This window comes from Eupeodes corollae, chromosome 2 (genome assembly GCF_945859685.1).
Source record: "Eupeodes corollae chromosome 2, idEupCoro1.1, whole genome shotgun sequence".
NCBI classification, from domain to species: domain Eukaryota; kingdom Metazoa; phylum Arthropoda; class Insecta; order Diptera; family Syrphidae; genus Eupeodes; species Eupeodes corollae.
In genome coordinates this window covers 17759381-17779253 of record NC_079148.1, presented here as the reverse complement: position 1 = coordinate 17779253, position 19873 = coordinate 17759381, and the positions used below count along the sequence as shown (strand labels likewise).

The 19873-nt window shown below is 29.2% G+C and overlaps 1 protein-coding gene across 1 annotated transcript in view; it reads right to left on the bottom strand.

Moving 5' to 3' along the window:
• The window catches only part of LOC129948185 (probable G-protein coupled receptor B0563.6), a 52100-nt gene extending 34706 nt beyond the window's left edge, over positions 1-17394 (bottom strand). The window contains exon 1 of the mRNA XM_056059064.1: positions 16719-17394. The gene's annotated coding sequence lies outside the window, so the exon portion shown is untranslated. The remainder of the gene's footprint in view (positions 1-16718) is intronic.
• Positions 17395-19873: the final 2479 nt, after the last annotated feature.

The following is a 19873-nucleotide window of genomic DNA, read 5'->3' as shown; positions in this document are numbered from 1 at the left end:
TTATTTTGTTGTCCGCTGCCCACTTAGTTAGAGCCCTATTAATGATCTTTTCGAAAACTTTGCTGATGCTCGGAAGAAGACTTATCGACCGAAGATTTGACGGGTTGGAGTTGTCCTTTCCCTTTTTCGGGAGAGGATGAACCACAGCGGTCTTCCAATGCGCTGGATAATATGCATTATTCAGTGCATTATTGAAGAGTGTGGTGTAAATGTCAATTGCTTCAATCGGTAAATGTCTTAGTACAACGTTGGATATACCATCGACACCTGCTAACTTTTTAGTTTTTATTGAGTTGAAGATGAGCTGATGCTCAACCTTCGTCACTAACAAGGGACTTGGTCCCATTTGCTCGTCGATTATGGCATTTGCCAAGGAATCGTCATTGAACCGCATGAAACCACGGTTCTCAGATCGCCAATGTGTGATATCATTTCGAAGGTAAAAGTGATTAAGTAGGGCTCTGTTTTCCAGGTCGTGGTTGGGGCGAATGCTAACATTCAATTGGTACACTTGCTGGAAAGCTCCCACCGCCTCCACTTTTTCCTCCAGATCTTTAGCTATGTAAAAGTCATCACTTGGCTTCCTCTGGATCTATTTTCGCTGTCATGAGTACGTCTCTGCTCTCTTCAGTTCTTTGGAGTTTCAGACACGGAAGGTCATTACCGTTTATTTCCTGAATATCTTGTTGATTTTGTGGAACATTCTAGGGTCACTTGAATTAATTGACCGGATCTTGCGGTCCCAGTACTTGTTAATTGATAACCTGTAGTTCTCCTTAATCAACAGATTGACATTTTTTATTGACGATTTCAGTGTCCTAACCTCCAAGTCATGTGGGTCTGTAAGTCGTCTGTACAAGTTTTTAAGTCTTGTCAGTAAGCCACTCTTGTGCCTACGTAGTGCGTCAATAGTCGCGTTTCTGTAAGCGTCCATTTGGTCCCGTTCTTTGTACTTTGGGATTGTCCGTTCCATCGTTCGTTTTATTGTTTCGTCCATCTGTTGTAAGTGTTGGTCAATTTCTGTATTTGTCAGGTTTCTGTTGTTTGGTGAGGCTATGTCACTCGAGCGAAGTTCTCTCGCTAGGGCGTTGGTGAAACGAGGCCAACGCATCTCACTGTAATTATAAGAATGCGTTGCAACGTATTCCTCCAACTCCACGCGTTTGTTCGGAATCTGCACTAAAGCATCCAGTCCGCAGTGACCACTGTTGTACTCGACTGCCTGTAAGCAGTTTCGAGGGTGATTACCCACTTTTTCTGTTACTGTCAGTCTGGTGTCGTAGAGAAAAAGATCCAGAAAGGAGCCGCTTCTTGAATACGACGGCTTTTCAGTAGCCAGCAGGACGACGCCATATTCAACGCTGTAAAGATTCATCAAATTAAAAAGATGATTACCTCTGGGATTACTATGTTGATTTCCCCAATCTTCATGTTTTGCATTGAGATTACCGGCCAAGATGAAATAGTTTTCTTCTAAGCTCAGTTTAAGTTCTCTAAAAAGAATCTCGAGTTCTGATACAAAGTAAGTAATCTGCGGAGCTCCAGTCGCAATCATATACATCCGCTTCCCTTGAGAGAGAGAGATGCATACAACGCAAACTTCTAGCGTCTTGAGTTTCGCAATTCATTGTTGTATATGACTTTATAATTAATGCCTTTTCGTATACCCTTCACGCCAAGGATATTACTACCTAAGCTGCGTCTAACAATAATTTTGTTACTTAAAAGCGCAAATGGGGGAAAATTAAGGACACCATCATTTGTAAAGATAAACACTGCAATATTTATCTAAGAAGTTTGATAACAATTACTAAATGTAACTGTTATCAGTGAAACATTCCCAATTAGTTCTTTTTTACCTTATAATTTTATTCTAAGTAGTGAATCAAGTTTCGTAACTCAATTAAACATTCGAAATTAGCTAACCACTTTAATGATGCAGCACTTAATTATTATTTGACATAATATCACTTCAACATTCCATACGAAAAAATAATAAGAGAGATAAAAATAATCACCTTTTAATCTCATATTAAACGTTCAGGGGCTTTTGTGTTGTTGTTGTTGTTGCGTCTGCCGCTGTTGTGCTTTCAACATCTGGTGAGGCTTATTTTCCGCTTTTGATTTTCGATAAACAAATCGATATTATTTCTATCTTGTTGTTGTGTATGAAAATTCTCACATATACTCCTACATACGCCCACACAAAAACACAACATAGCATAAAGGACTTCCGAAATAAACAAAAAACAAAATGAAACAAAAATTACAACCAAAAAGGATGTTTGGCAAAAACTTTCGCCCATCCTTAAATGTATATTAATTGCCCCCCAATGGTTGAGATTAATGAAGTGCCTTCTGAATCCTCATTGCAAAAGTTTATGCTTTGCAAATTATAAGCTCGAACGTTATAAACATAAATAATTGTTATCTAAGCCAAAACAGCAGGATTCAAATTCAAAGAAGGATTTCAAGATTATTATTTTAGTTGTTTATTTTTTTGCTACGCATTTTTTTTCTGATTTTTTTGTGACTTAATTTATTTTTTTTTTCTTGCAAAATATCACAATAAAAAAAAACTTTTGAAATACTTCCGCATTTTTGTTCCTTATTCTTTAATATACCTCCGTCCGGTCCGGATGAATACCTAAACATTCTTTTTCCTTATTTTGGTTAATATAAGGAATGACGAGGGAATCTTTAAGTTTTCGGTCATGACACTGAGAATTTAGATTGAACGAACCCTCCACCAGCCTTTAGAGTGAATAAATTGTTGGGGTAGCTCCAAATAGAGAAGGCTTATAGCCTGGACTTAAATCTTTTTTTTGTTGATGATATTGAATTTTTTCAACAACAAAAAATTGAAAAAAGGAAAAATTAATGGAATCATAAATAAAAACCTACTCGTACTACCACCTCAGTGTATATTATGGTATAGAAGACCATTTGAATCACTTAAGAAAATTATTAACAAACTGTTTTGGTATGTTAAGTCTGAGAGTTTGGAAGTTATATGGATGAAGTGACATTTTTGTAATAATAACAAAAAGAAAGAAACGAACATTTTCTAGGTCATGAGCGTAATGTTGAATTTATTACTTTTTTGTCGGTTTATTATTTTGTATTTTATTAGAGCGTTGAAATGGTTTTGGCACGGCATAAGAATAAAATTAAGACGTTTGGTCAAGGAAAATTGAACAAAATTGTAGTTTTATTATGTCGAAGGACCTTAAGTGGTTGATTCTTGTATAATCAATTTCATTAAGAGAAATATATTTTTTGCTGTTTAAAAGGTAATTTAGTTACAATTGAATACATTTGACATGAACGTAAAAACGTAGATAAGGTAACTATGAAATTTAAGATTGTTATTGAATATTTTTTGTTGTTGTTTAGGTTTTGGGTATCTCGTGGCATTCCTTAAAGGTTGAACAATACTCAAATTTAAAAGAATGTTTAAGGATATCAAAAAGGGTTGTTTTTTGTCCTTTTAAACCCTTCGACTTCTCTTGAATAAAATAGGTATACAAAAGTAGAGAAGAAGACATATATAAATAAATATATATACCAGGTATCGGTTATAGTTTGGAATATGAAATGAGAAAATAAAAGGAAAAATGCTCTTATAAAAATAATATAGCTTTACATAATAGAAAACATTTAACTTTGTATCAAAAACAATTAGTCAAATTTTTGAAATAATTAACCTTTTAAAAAGGAGCTGTATTGAAACTACCTAAAGCTTAATTGCTTAGATAAATTAATTTAATTATTAATTTTGGGAGAAACCTTTGCACTTTATTTTCTTTAAGAAATAAAATGCACGACTGGATCACACAAACTTGCTCTATTTTAAGATTAAAAATTGTATCTGCAAAAAAGTTTGTCCCTAAAAACATATTTCAATTTATTAAAAAATGATGAACCTTTTGGAAGAATTCGAATTTCAAAAAAAAAAAATGTTTAATAGTTTTTTTTAAATCAAAAATAGAAACAATGACATTTTAGGTTATCAAACATTATTAAAACCGTAAAAGAGCTTCTTCAGAGAAATTATTGAAATCAGTTTATTAGTTCTTGAGAAAACTTATAAACAAAATAATGGTTCTATGGAAGTTTACATTTCTATAGAAATGTACAAATATTTTTGTTTGTATTGAAAGAAGCGCCAAATCACGAACAAATAATTAGACAAAATTTAATAAAAATCTATTGCTTCGTTTTTAAAAATATTCCAATTTTCGATTTTTATTTGTTTGTTATTTTTTGTCTTAAAATACAATTTAAAAAACGCCTAGCACGAATATGATCAAGACCTTAACGTTTGAACTCGAGGACAGGCAGGCGGACGGAATAGAGGGACCCAATTTTTAAAACATCTCCACTTTTGTAATGTCATATTTGATTAAAATCTGGAGTTCAACATTTTTAACGAATGCAATACTTGCCTTCATGTTCAATCAATAAACGTTGTATAGATACCTAATTTTCCAGATTTCATTTCACTATTAAATGTTTATTATGTAAGCAAATATTATTTTCAAGAGAAATTAGTTAATTTTTTCTTTCCAAAACAAAGGTATTCCTTCGAAGATGTAAAATGATGATCAGCTAAAATTTCAGTTTTTTTGTGACTGCATGTCCTCGAAAAAATTCCATATTTTTGGTCTTGAACTAAATCGCAAGAAACTTTATAAATATAATCCTAAGCCCTATAAATATAATCTTATAAGGAATGTTTATAGCTACTGGTCTTTTCGGGTTTTACATTCTTTTTCTGGATAGAAGCAAAAATTGCAAATATGTGTTGCGTTAATTATTCTCCGATTCTTGAAATAAAATAAAACACTTAAACTCGTCCCTAAGACTAAAAAATTAAAAATTTCCAACAATATTTTGAATACGATGAAATAGTTTGATTTCAAAATCTATTTTTGTGAACGAGGTTTTTAGTCGTTAACAACTTTTTACGAATTTAATAGCATTTCTTAAAAGTTTTATTTCTTATATAAATACAAATTCGTAGAGAATAATCTTCGGCAAACGATTTAAACACTCAATTCGAGCTTTTTCAAGTACAATTTTATTCGATAAAAAGAGGAGAAATATTAAGCGAAGGCTGTATTTATAGCTTCAAATAATTTATGTATTACATAGCTTACGGGAAGGTCATACGATTAGAGTATTTAACAATTGTTGGAGAATTGTTAATGCATGTTGTTAGTACTAAAAAGTAACGAGTTTGCACAAGGACAAACACAGGGTGTTTTTTAAAATAAAATGCCTACAAATTGGATGAATGAAACAAATTTGAAAGCAATGTCCTCTATCATTCACCAGATATCAAGAACCGAACATCAATTTTTACCAATTTTGCGTACTATTTTTTATAAAAAAGCTGATTTAGATTTTTACACAAAAATAACTGAATGTTAAAAACCATATTTTTATAAAATAAATTTAATTTGAAGCCTATATTTTATATTTTTGAAAAGATATTTGTGTCGAAAATCAATTTTTACGAAACTTTTAGTAATGCTTTTTTAGGTTTTTATTTTTGTTAAGAAACTATTAATTCCATTTTTCTTAAAATTGTATTGAATGTTGAAAACAATATTTAAAAAAAAAATAAGTTTGATGCAAATATTGTAAGAAGTTATTCGAGTCGAAAATCAATTTTAAATAACTTTTATACATGTTATTTTTGTTTTTACTATTTGTAAAAAAACTGTCAATTCGATTTTTATCAAAATTACTAGATGTCAAAAATGTTATTCTTTTTTGCACAAACACAAAATTATTTTGGAGACAAAATCACTTTTTATTCGTAATAATTTCGAGGTGAAAATATTTTTGTTCAGCTTTTTTTTTATTTATAAAAAGAAAATCGTTAATTGTATTTTTTTCCAAAAATATATTTGCTTGGTATCACGTTGCAGCATATAATAAAAAAAATTAATTCAAGTCTCTAACGTCATTGGTTCATGAGATATTTAGGTTTAACCAAAATCTTCACTTTTTTTAAAACTGCTATGGTAAAAAAAACCACCCACACAATTATTCTTGAGAGCCCTTTCTGCATTATTATCTGTACAACAACATTTATTTGAAGTCGATATATCTTTTGGTTCTTGAGCTAGGCACTATAAAAAAACGTCGCAAATGTACGGACATACCCACGCACGCACAGACATCTTTCTAAAAATAATTTATTTAGAAAAACTAATTGACTGTTTTTTTTTTCCAAAATTTTTTTTTTTGACAGGAGGAAATCTTCAAAAGACACTTGGCAGTATTCGACACCAAGTAGAGTGGGACTCTTAACCACTAAAACCACCTCTTTATAAGGACCAATCTTGAAGGATCGACTTCAGATTTTTCTTACTTAACTTTGTACAATCACTTTGGGGGAAGTTTAAACTTTTAATACTTTCACATGTTTTTTTTTAAGACCATAAGCTTATCAGGCTTGGTTCTTCTCAATCTCCGAACATGGTTTCTTATATTCGAAACGGACTCCATTCCAGAATTAGTATGACTTCACAGTTTTTGGTTGTGCATTTTTTAACAACTTCTGTAACCATTTCTATTTGTAAGTCACGATGTAGATCGGTATTTCTTATGTACCAAGGTGCATTAACTATTCCACGAAGGACTTTGTTTTGGAATTTTTGGATGATTTCGGTATTTGTTTTCTTTGTACAGCCCCATAATTGGATTCCATAGGTCCAAACAGACTTTAGTGCTTGATTATACAGCATTATTTTGTTTTGGATTGATAAATCAGAGTACATTTTTCTATGTTTCAAGTTTAGTTCTTCTCTTTTCTTTTTGATAAGCTCTTTCCACTTTAGCATTCAATCCAAAGTCATATCAAGGTATTTGGCCGTACTGGCGGAATATTGGAATATTTTGTATATTTTTATTTGTAAAGTTTATATGTGAAGATTTTTATTTCATTGAGTTTGATACGACATTTTTCGGTCCAAGCTCTCACTGTGTCGACGGCATTTTGAAGCCTTAGAGACACATTTGTCGGTTGCCAAAATTGCGGTATCATCTGCAAAAGTAGCCATTATGATGTGATTACCAATTGGAATATCCCTTATGTATAGTAAATACAGGGTAGGACCTGGGACACTTCCTTGTGGTACACCGGCTTCTATTTTCTTCAATTCCGAGTATTCTTGATCGTACCTTACTCTAAACAATCGGTCTGAGATTTACGCAGTTTGTACTCAAGTCTCTCATGCCAAACCTTGTCAAAAGCTTGAGCAACATCTAAGAAAATAGCTGAACATACTTGTTTTTCTTCTAATGCTTTTTCTATTACATCCGATATTCTATGTTCAATGAACTTGGTCTATCGTGGAATATTTAGTTCTAAAGCCAAACTGATGGTTTGGGATAAACCTTCTTTCTTCTATTATTTTGCAAAAAAATAAAACCCTAAAAATCATTATTAAGAATTATAAAACATTTATTTTTGAATAACAGGACAACGAATACAATTATGTACTTTATATTTCATAATATAAAATACATGGGCGCAAAATTTTAAACTATCTCATTAAAAATTGTATTATTTAAAATAACTGAAAGCCTACTTTGGAAAATCCATGTGGCATCTAAACAATTATTTTTGTAAAAACAGTAGAAGGAATACTACAGTAAACAGCAAGAAATTTTGCTTTGTTTATTTTCACGAATTGTCACTTTTAAGACATGTTTGGATTTAAAAAAAATACAATTAACAACTTACTAGTTAGCATAATACACTTACTTAATTGCAAAAATTTTAGCAAATTGCTAACTAGTAAATTGTCTAACCCATAAAAATGGGTTGTTTAAACTTTTGTGCCATAATTTTTAAATTTTGGTGGAATTCAGAAACAATCGCAATTAATTTCTTAACCTAACTAAAGGCGTTTGTTTAGATTTATTTTAAATTGCCAGAGAAAAGATTATAAATTTTCAGTGCAATAATTACTAACTTCCCATAGGAAGTTATTGTAATTTGTCCGATTTGTCAAACGGAAAATTTTGACTTTTCCGATGTTTAAAGGTCCATAGAGTCGAAATAAAAGGTTTCTAGAAAGATGTCTGTGCGTGCGTGTGTACGTACGTTCCCGACGTTTTTTTCGTCGTCCATAGCTCAAGAACCAGAAGAGATATCGATTTCAAATAAATTTTGTTATACAGACAATAAGGCATACAGATGCAAAAAGGGCTGTCAAGAAAAGTGCGTAGGTGGTTTTTTTTACCATAGCAGTTTGAAAAAATTGTGAAAATTTTGGTTAACCCTAAATATCTTACCAACCAAAAACGCTAGAGATCGAATTGAATTTTATATACTATATTGTAACGTGATATCAAAGAAATATATGTTTTGAAAAAAATCCATTTAACCGTTTTTTTATAAATTAAAAAAACTGAAAAAAAAAAATTGTCACCTCCAAAATTTTACGACTAAAATATGATTTCATCTCCAAAACAATTTTGTGCAACGAGAGTAATTTTGTGCAACGAGTAATGTTTTTGACATCTGACACAATTTTGAGAAAAATAGAATTTACATTTTTTTTTTTATAAAAAATAAAGATCTAAAAAAAACATTGCTCAAAAATGGTAAAAATTGAATATCAATTCAAATATCTTTTCAAAAACTTAAAATTTAGGCTTCAAACTAATTTTATCGTATGAAAAATATTGTTTACAACATTAGGACAAACTTTGCGAAAAATCGAATTGACAGTTTTTTTACAAAAAATAAAAACCTAAAAAAAATGTATACAAGTTGGTAAAAATTGATTTTCGACGCAAATATCATTTCAAAAATTTGAATTATTGGCTTAAACTAATTTTATCTTATAAGAAATATTGTTTTCAATTTTCGATAAAATTTTTAAAAAAATCGAACTGACAGTTTTTTACAAAAAATAAGACTCTAAACAAAAACAATACTAAAAGTTGGTAAAAATTTTCTTTTACTTTCGACTCAAATTGGTTATCAAAAATTAAAAATATTGGCTGCAAACTTATTTTATTTCACAGATAATATTGTTTTCGATATTCAGTAATTTGTATATAAAAATCCAACAGTCCGTTTTTTCAAAAAAAATAAAATCTACAAAAAATAGTACGCAAATTTTTGGTAAAAATTGATACGAGTACATATATACAAACTTTTAATCAAGACAAATGGACTGACAGGATAGGAAGTTATCAGTGTGGGCCGCATCCCAGCCTCTTTTTTGCAAAGATATTAGTGTCCAAATTTTAATGATCAAACAATATTTAAAAAAAAAATTGTTAAATTTTTCAAAAAGGAAACAAAAATTGTTTTACAAAAAGTGTATATTAGTTGAATTTCTTTTGAACAGACTAAATCGATGCCATAGATGTCCAAGCGAATTGACTTTACTAGATTTAAAAAAAAAAGATACTTAAATCTGTTTTGATTTTAGCTATAGGTATGTTGGATCTTATTTTGCTATCACTTTTGAGCTTCTAACTATGATTTTTGGATAGTATTTAAAATTTGGAACAATTCAAACATCCCGAAAAGCTTAAAAGATTATAATTAAAGAAATTGGTCATTATCAGTCAAATTCAGAACTACTTCTTAAAGGATACTAAATATTTTACTATCTATTTTTATATTTTAGAAGAAGAGGAACGGACCTAATAACGTCTATATAATGAATAATCTCCAAATTAAGGATAATCTTTCCCAAATTAAAGATCCCTATTTCTCATTATATGACCCAAGTAAATATACTTAAGGGCTCTTCATTTACATACATAAGTGTTAATGTGTTCATGAACATAAGCAAAGTAAAATATTTATCTAACTCAACATAAATTAATTTTGTTCTTCTCTACAAAAATAAAAACAAACAAAAAATAGAAAATTATTTATTTTATTTAGCACGTGAGACAAAATTTATTGTTGACATTTCCCTACCGAGTTCTAATCTACAATAAAAATAGGCAGTTAAACCGTAATCCACAATCAAACTGTTCGTAATTCATTAGCATATCTATTCTAACAATCTCTCCTAAAACAAAACAAAAAAATAAAGAAAAATAAAGCAATAATTAAATTTCATTAAACAAATTTTTCTGCTCGTATAAATAGAGGTCAAAGCTTCCGTATACCACAATTGTTCGTGCATATTATATACGCACATAAAATAGGGGTTCGTATTAAAATATATTGGTGTAATTAGTGGAGGTATAATAATTCAACAACCACCTCCCATCAGGTCATTCCACCCTCTCTCTAACATCATGTCTAGACAGAGAACCCGTAGATAGAAAGAGGTGTGTACAACTTTTCATCAGCATGCAGATGCAGATACATTTAAGTGTATAGCATTCAAAGAAGTGTTTTTAAGATACGACACGACCGACACGACGAGTACTACTTAACTGATGGATCAACCTGTCGACGATTTATAGGGGTTAAACTTATTTTTAAACACCGCCAGAGGATACATTAGGAAACACAGCATGTAACTCTAGTACCGCAAGGATTCTCAGAAAGTCAATTTTATTTCTTTATTTACGAGTTTATTCATGGAGATGTTTTTTTTCTTTTCTTTTCTTTGTTTTTATTCCATTTTTGGAAAAAGTGCTTTTTTGTCTTATCATGATAATTGTTTTAAGTACTTTTCCAACGAAATGACTTGAATAGATATAAAATTAAGATTAAGTAAATTAATGATAAAACGAATAAAAGTAAAATAAAAACATATAAAATTGTATGTTTTTATATTTTCTACAGTGTGTTCCCAAATGAATTAAAAGAAAAAAGAAAATTGAGATACATCACATAAAAATAAACAAGAAAAGGAAGGAAAACAAAAAAATAACACCAAACCCAAGCCCTTTTCTTATTCTAGTTAACAACTTAATTTAAATGCAAATAAAAATAGGAAAGGGTCTACATGTCGTATACTCACTATTTTCGGTACTATAAAATACCGAAAATTGGGTAAAAATATTGCTTTCAAACTCAAAATACGTAGGGATTATTTTCTTTATGTGTATACATTATAGTTCAATAATTTTTTTTTTGTTATTTGAAACTATGTGTGTAAAACACTCTTTGGGGATAATCCTCTTTAGATAGCTTTTGCATAAAATTCAAATATACTAAAAAAAAAATTAATTTTCTTGCTAAAAGTCACCTCAAAAATTAGTGCAATTAATATTAATATACAACTAAACATTTGTTGAGTGAAGAAAAATTCCTGACAGCTCATATTTTGGGAAGTGAAGTAGTCCTTATTTTGTGTGATAGTATTTTTGAATAAAACATAGGTAAAACAAATTACAGCTTTAAATTATACCAATTTTAAAACTGTCATTCTGTGAGAAAGAGATTTTAATTAAATATCTGTAACAGATCTACAAACCTCACATTGACTATTTATTTGACATTTCATATTTCTCAATTTTTTCTAAAATTATTTTATTATAATTTTTTAAGGTGGTTTAAAAAAATAGGTAGCATTTTAATACCAACAAAGTCAAACTAAATAAAGAGAAATAAATAATCAATTTGAAAAAAAAAATGTATTAAATTAAATTACTAATAATATAATAACAATAATTTTAAATAAATATTAAAATAAATAAAAATGTATGAAAAATACGAGAAAAGGATTTGTTTGGTAGCTTTTATTTATTTATTTAATTTTTTTTTCGTTTTATATGAAAATTTGAACAATTCTTATGAATAAATGCTTAAAAACTACTTAACATCTGTTTGAATATTAGCTGTTAGAAAACATTGGTTTGAATTTGAAATTCTTAAAATTGTTATTTGGGTGGAATTAAAAGAAAATAAAATGCATTGAATATTTTAAGAATCTGATTATTAAAGCTATGAGCGCCATAGTTTGATCTGCTTAAAGTTGTATTAAGTGGTCTTTTGAGTCGTATGCTCTATTGACTGAATCTTAATTTTTAATTTTTGTTTTTAATATTTGTTGTTCTACAAATGAATCTTATTCGGCTGGTGGTGTTAGTTTATTTAGAATTTGAGGTTACTTGTCTCAGTTGGTCAAGCGCTGATGTATTGAAACTAATTATTAATTTATGCGATGCCATCTTTAACTTTGTTTGCATATACAGACTTAAATCTGTAAGTAGTCTTTTGTTCTTGGAAGAGTTAGGAAATTATTTAATTGCTGAAAAGGCTGAAAATTTAGTCATTTTAGGTGATATCAATATTGATATTTTGGTTTCAAACTCTATTTCTGATTCCTATTTTGCCTTATCAGCTCAATACGGTCTTTCGTCTTTCATAAACGATATAACTCTAACTCTGATACTTGTTTAGATGATGTTTTAGTTCGACTTAAAAGTAATTCCCTAAATCAGTGCTATGGTCTCAATTTTGATCTTAATATTACAGATCACTGTATGACTGGAATTTTGAAGGGTGTATAACTACCAAGAGGTACAGTACAAACTCCCTTAATTCTTCTTACAAGAAAATAAGGTTTGATCTCCTTAACAATGCCTTCAGGTTTCAGTACTGGGAATCTGTTTACTTTGAAGAAAATGCGTCTTCAGCCTATGACTCGTTTATAATGTGCCTGAAAGGCCATGTAAGATGTTGTCGTCGTGTACTTGTTCAATAAAAATCGAATGTCAGACTTAAAAACGGGGTAAGCAATGACCATTTAAAAAAAGTAAAACTTAAAAATAAACTGCGATCAAAATGTTTAAAGCATCCACTAAATTCTTCATTAAAAAAAATCGATTTAAAAAATTAAATAAAGAAGTTAATAAGGAAATTAAAGACCGTCGTAATCGATATTATTTTAATCATGTTCAAGAATCACTTAGCAACCCAAGAAAAGAATGGAAAGTGATTAATAGAATCATTAACTCTTCAAACTCAACATTTTCGGTTCCAATCGTTCTAAATTATGGGGGTATTGATTTGATAGATCCTACAATGATTGCAAATATTTTTAACAATTTCTTTTGTTCCACTGGAAGCATGTCTTCTCTTTCTGCTAATAATACTTTGTGCGATCAATGCGATTCATTTGCTTTAAATGGAAACACTTCTTATTGCAGGAGCTTTGTTTTTGGCCAAATAACTGGTCTAGAAATCTTAAAGATCATAAACAAATTAGACAACTCTAATTCATAATATTTATTTCATTTATTATTACTTCAGCAAAACAAACATTTTATTTTTTTCTATTGTTTTTCAAAGAAGGAACATTAATAAGAAGGAGCAGAATATTTCCACTAGGAAAAAAACGGAAACACAAACGCAAAAACCTTCTTTGAATTGGTTTAATTCTCCTTTCGTGTATAAATTGATATTTTTTTAAACTCATGGTCTTACATTTTTCAACATTTAAAACAAGAAAGTTTGTATTGCACTATTTCCTAAATAATATTTAGTCTTCTTAGCCTTAGTAGGCATTCAGATGTATTGTTATTTTTTGTAAGTTTAATTACTAGCAAGGACGAACGAAATTTTTAAGATCGGAAACAAGTAATTTAAAATAACCCTGGGGCACACCAGTGTACACAATAAACGAATCAAACATTCATTACGAAATATTACACATTAATGTTATTTTCCAAATATGATGAAATCCATCCAAAAATAACTGTTTTAACACAACTTATCAAGTGCTTGACTAAAATAAGTAAATACACAAATATACTTGTTCATGTTTCTCAAAAACTTTTTAATAAAAGAACGTACAATTAAATAAAATACAAATAGGTAATTAGTTCATAAGTTAATTTTTAGGACCTTTCTTGTGCACTCGAGTTATAAATGAGGTTTTTTAGATAATTGAAAAACTCAAACTTTATAAAGACGTGTTAAAGAGAACACACAAAGGAAATGACAAATAAACTGATTTTTTCAAAATTATGAGAAAGAAAAGATGTATTCCTTTAGTTTTAATAAAATTACTTTAAAATGTTTTCGACAATTATAAGATTTGTTTTAAGGATTTATTTTTTTCATATTATAATCAGTTTAAATTTTTCTAAGTAGTTCAAAAAATTATTTACAAAAAAGTACATAGCTTCAACTTAAATCTATAATATGTCTGATTTGATAAATATTCAGTTAAAATCAGTTTTCTGCTATTCTTCGTTTGATTAGTAAATATTCGATTCAGTAAGATATCTAAACTCTAGAGATTTTAAAGGTCTTAAATCGATATTTTGTAACCTTAAGACTTACAAAAATGTATGAGGGCAATTTTATATATGGACAAAGTTAAGGCAGAAAAGTCTAGAAAGTTAAGAACTTACAAAAAAAAACGTTATCATACAAATTCATAGAAAGTTGAAACCTAAAAAATAGCAATTCAAGTTGATTTTTTTATTCTTCTTTCATTCAAGTCTAGAGCTAATTTTTGTTTTCTAAAAACTAAATATTTTAGTAAGACATTTTCAAATAAAGAGACAAGCTTTTAGTTAAAAAAAAATGAATTGAATAACAAACTGAGATTAAGAAGTTAATTCATGTAAAAACAGAAGATTATTTTAAAAAAAAACTAGAAAATGGTGTAAGATAATATAACACATTTTGTAACAAATAAAAAATACTTCAAAAGTAACAACAAATAAGGAGAGGGGTTTGTTTTGAGGCTAAAAGAAAAATAGAACCTAATTAAATTCTGAGAAAAATGATTCTTAGATAAAATACATTTTTCTTATACACATTTATATATTTATACACAAAAATCAAGTTTCAAAAATACAAAAATTCCCAAAAAATAATTTTTTGAATTCAATAATTTAGAAAATATTCACTAAATAATATCAAATTTCAAATTAAAAAAAAAAAAAAAACAAACACAAGAATTGGTGAAAAAAATGTTTTTTTTTTTAATTCAATAAATAAATATGGAACAGTAATATTCACTTAGGTACAATTTTAAAATTATTCAATCGGATTAAGAACTTAAATATCTCAATTTAAACTTCAAATTATTAACATCACGATTTTAAAGAAATTAATTTGTTTAAACGAATTTCAGAAGCTTTTTGTGAAACTGGATTTAAATTTCTAAATTTTTCGAATTATCTATATTACTAATTTGGTGTCTTTTGTAATAAAAACTTAAAGTCTATTTTACAAAAGCAATGATTTAACATTGAATAATTTTTAAAATCTTAAATTATTTTAAAAATCACATATTTTAAATACCATAGTTCTCTAATTAATTAATTTTGATTCAAACATTTTACGTAGAAAATTTAAAATATAATATGCATTTTAGCTAAACTTTTATTAAGAAATTCGTATATCAATTTAAATTGATTTTCTTACGACTTTAAAATCTAAAACAAACATAAAAAGAAAAGAAAAATCAAGCATCACAAAATAAACTTCTGACTTTCAAAGAAAAATCTCCTCATTATTTTTGTGAGTATCTACTTAAAAGTTATAGAGGTTACTATACAAACAAAACGCAAGTAGGCGAAAATCCTTATAAAAAGAAAAACTAAAAACAATTTCGGACTCTAAAATTGATTTTGAGTTAAAACTTTTCCCATACTAATTAATTCTATATCAAAATTATTTGATAAGGCACATTTTCATATCAATTAAACCTAAAATTTAGCTTATAATCTTTCTATCAAGCACTTAAACTTTGATGTCAACAAAACTGCCTGTCAATTATTATTAAGATGGAATTAACAAAAATGTTTAGACAAATTTATTATCTACACCCACTCATAAAAATTCTTTACCAACCACCCATTAATTACGATAATGTCCTTGTTTATCATCAAAGTATTAATTAAATAATCCCTATATATAAAAATTGTATGTGTTGTGAGTGTGAACTCCGATCAAACTACTCTTTTATAAAAAAGCGTTTTCAATAATTTTATTATCTCCAACGACACGGTCGCTGGTTCTCAGCATCGGTACATCAAAATAAGCTTTACGATTAAATTAATAGCTTCCTAGAGATAATAATGATAAAAAATGATAATTTCCATTAATCATCTCAAGGGCTATCCTATCCAACTATCCATATCCTATCCATCCATTCAATTATCATGGCATATATGTAATGTAACCATGGATTATTATTCTTTTTATAAAACAAAACAAACAAAAAAAGAACAAAAACACAAACAAAAGAAAGTATCCTACTCGCATCAGGACACAGAGGAAAACTTATTGGCAATAACTTCTCAACAAGTACGAGTACAAAAAAGGCATTTTTTCTTTCTCCATAATACTCGTATTAACATATCACGTTAAAATAAAGGATGCCAGTCGTTTGTTACTGTCTTTGTCATCAGGGATCTCGCCGAGAGTCCTTGTAACTTCGTAACTTCCATATGGTATAAATGAAATGTTTGTTCTTCTTTTTGTTTCAAAATTCTGATATATTTCTCACAATATCCTTTTTACTATGTATACAATATCGAGAAAGGATACAGAGAGATACTCATACACCTACTTAAAATACAAAACAGCTGAACAAATATTATACTCAGGACTTTTAATTCAAGGATGTTATTAATTATATCTAGTACCTCTCTCTCTCTATTTCTGGATGCATTCTATGAAAGCTTAAGCTCAATCTACTTGAAATCCTACCTAAGCAATCAAAATTCTTGTCACACATTTTGAGAAAGAGAACAAAACAAAGAAGAAATAACGCGCTAAGAAACATCAAGAAAGTTTTACGTACCTACGAGACGTACAAAAAGTCGCGTCTTGTCGTTCGTCGTCGTCGGGATGATTGAAGGATGCGACTTCCCCGGAAATGCTCGTGTGTTTTTAATCCATCTTTGACCCAATTTCACAGGATATCCTTTATTTGTTTTAATCCAACAATTGTTTGTGATACGCAACTATATCCTGACGGTATAGAAAAAAGTTTTGCAATCAAAAATTAAGCACACATACAATTCGCCACCCTACTACACACCCCCACTGAGTTAAAAGTTGTTACACACACGCGTAAAGTCACTTTAAGAACAAGAACAACTTGTAACAAAATTAATTCCCAATCGCCTCATCCTTTCGCCAAGGACACCCGCTCGCTTGGCTCAAACTCCTCTCACTCTATACGCACTCACTGAATTACAATTAAGATTATATCCATTTGCTTATTTTAATCACAAAACACTTTACACACAGCGTTGAATAAATTCCCGAAGGGGTTGTTGTTGTTTCGCACTTAGGAATTAATCTTCAGAAACGAGAGGAAACCTTGACTTAAATGAAGGGTCTTCCTTATTTATATCTGATTTGGATGTGTGTACCTTCTGTGTAGAGGTGTAGAAGAAAAACACTTGTCACTCTAAGTTAGATAGTGGTAAAAATGTTGCAAGGATGAAATGAATCTAAGGGAGAGCACTCACGTCCGCTTCGGTTCGAATGAAAATTCTAACTGACTGATTAGAAGCTGATGGTGATGTTATCAGCTAGCAGACCAAAAATGAAACACCAGACTTGCCCTCAGCTGTAAAATGGGGAAAATTAAGGGTTTCCATCAAGAAATTTGCTGAATGGCTCAGGCGCAGGCGTCATTTCAGAAGACCGCCAAAAAATATTTCATTCATTGCTGAATACGTTTTGTATACGAAGGATAAGTTTTCATTCAGCATTTCACATGATGAAGAAGTTGTCCTTCAGACTTGGTATGGACTTCGGTTAAGCGTGGAAAAAGGTATGGAAAGGTGCTCCTGCTCCTGGAGATGAGGTTTGAGGTTTTTTATTTGAATTCAGTTCGAACCGGAGAGAATAATAACAGAGAGAGAGAGTGTGGATAACGACGCGTTAAATGCAAGGTCACTATCATACCATCATACCCTCTTCCAAACCCTCCTTGATGCATCAGCTATAACGGTAAGGTGGTTATACCTGCCTTTCTGTATAGGCAGACACGTCATTTTGGATCTTTGTGTTTAACCTCTTTTGGCTCTCTACATATCTGTAGATATATATTTCTTATATAGTTGTAGGTTCTATATAATATGTGCTTTATCAGAGAAGGAAGACTGGAAAATGGACAGTCGAATAATGTTTTAAAGTGAAAGGATACAGACAATTAGACATTGCTCATTTGCGTGTAAATTGGTTTATTATCCTTGAATGAAGATACAATAATAATTCCTTGAATTAAATTGGAATATATGTTAATGAGCTGTTGGAAAATAAGTGATGCTTTAGGCTCTTGATGGTTATGGTGGTGAAGCTTGTTGCTTATTTACTAGGAAGTTTAAATCTCTCTGTGTGTTAATGAAGTAGTTAATAAAATAAATGGTTGTTTTTTTGACTATGGTTTGAGTATTTTGATTCAGTAAATTTTGAGAGTAAATGGACAAAATTCCTTTTGAATCTAATGAATATTAAAATCAAGAAGTAAATAACTTAAAAATAAATTAAATTAAATTGTTTGTATGGTTTTGATACATTTAGTTTTTTTTCTATATGCCCCAAAAAATTTACAATACCAAAATATGATATTTATCGAAACTGTGTTGAAGGCTATTAAAATTAAATATTTACCTTACAGATTACAGGTTTTATAAAATGAAAGAATTTTTTTAAGTGTTTATAAAGTACATACTTTTGTTCAATAAATACGTTTATTGAATTTTCAAAAAATAAAACACATTAAACAAATGCAAAAGTTCTTATTCTTTAATATTTAAATTATACAAAAAAGTGAATTATTTAAGCAAAAATTTACGAATACTCGAATGATAATAAACTTCCTTTAAACAATTTACGCAGTGGCAGTGATTTAAAAAATACTCAAGGACTGAAGGTCTAAACAGCAAAATACAATATATTTCGGAGTAATTTGGGGTTGGTGTTTTTTTTTATAAAACCGAGCCTTGAGGCACTATAGCACTTATTTTATTTGTAAAACTATTTATCAATTTTATTTTAAATATATTTTAAAAAAATAAATTTGTTTTGATGATATAATTCATCTGTTATCATACATTTTAAACTTAATTTAAAAAATATAAATTTACTACTTTAAGAAAATATATAAAAAGATAAAAATTTTCAAGTGAATAAATTTATACGTATTGCGTATATTTCTTTTTGAAAAGCTGGTAATATTTTGGTATTGAAAAATATTTTTAAAATGTGAGTTCTAACCATTTCCCAGCTTACCCTTGAGGTTTAGACCATTTTTGTTAAAAAAGAACAAAATTAAAGCAATGTATTAAAAAATTGTATTTGTTGGATTTCTAAAAATCTGAAAAAAAGTTTGTATTCAGAGATATAAATGCCATTTTATTTGTCCAATTTTATTTCATACCAAGACACAACTCATCCCGGAAATGAAAAATACTTCTAAGCATACTTAACGAAAACAATTGTTCAAAGCTTTTTCATTTGGAAAGCTTTATTTTAGTTTAATATTAGAAGAACCAGGATAGATAGTAGACAGAAAGTACTTACTACAATCCAATCATTCCTTTTTCCTACAAGTTTTCAGCGCAAACATGGAGTTATTACGTTCAGTTAATTTTTTTTCGTTAAATTTTAAAAGAAACAAGTACAAGAAATTGCTATTTATTTCTTTCTTAAAGTCAGGGTCTAACGTGTTTTGGATTTTAGTTATGAAGTAACACAAAAACAATAGTTGTAGAGGTTGTACGTATCACTATACAGATATAATGTGTACACATACGTTGAAAAGCTGATTCTAATAGAAAATACATATACTCTTTCTGGCCCGTTTCCTTAACTTGTACCAAGTATTTATTCTTTTATTTAGGCGAAGACAAGTAAAATATGTGTGAAACAACCTTATTCATAAAGGATAATATTTTAAAATCACATATAAAAAGGTGGCAAGATAATACTTCTTGGTAT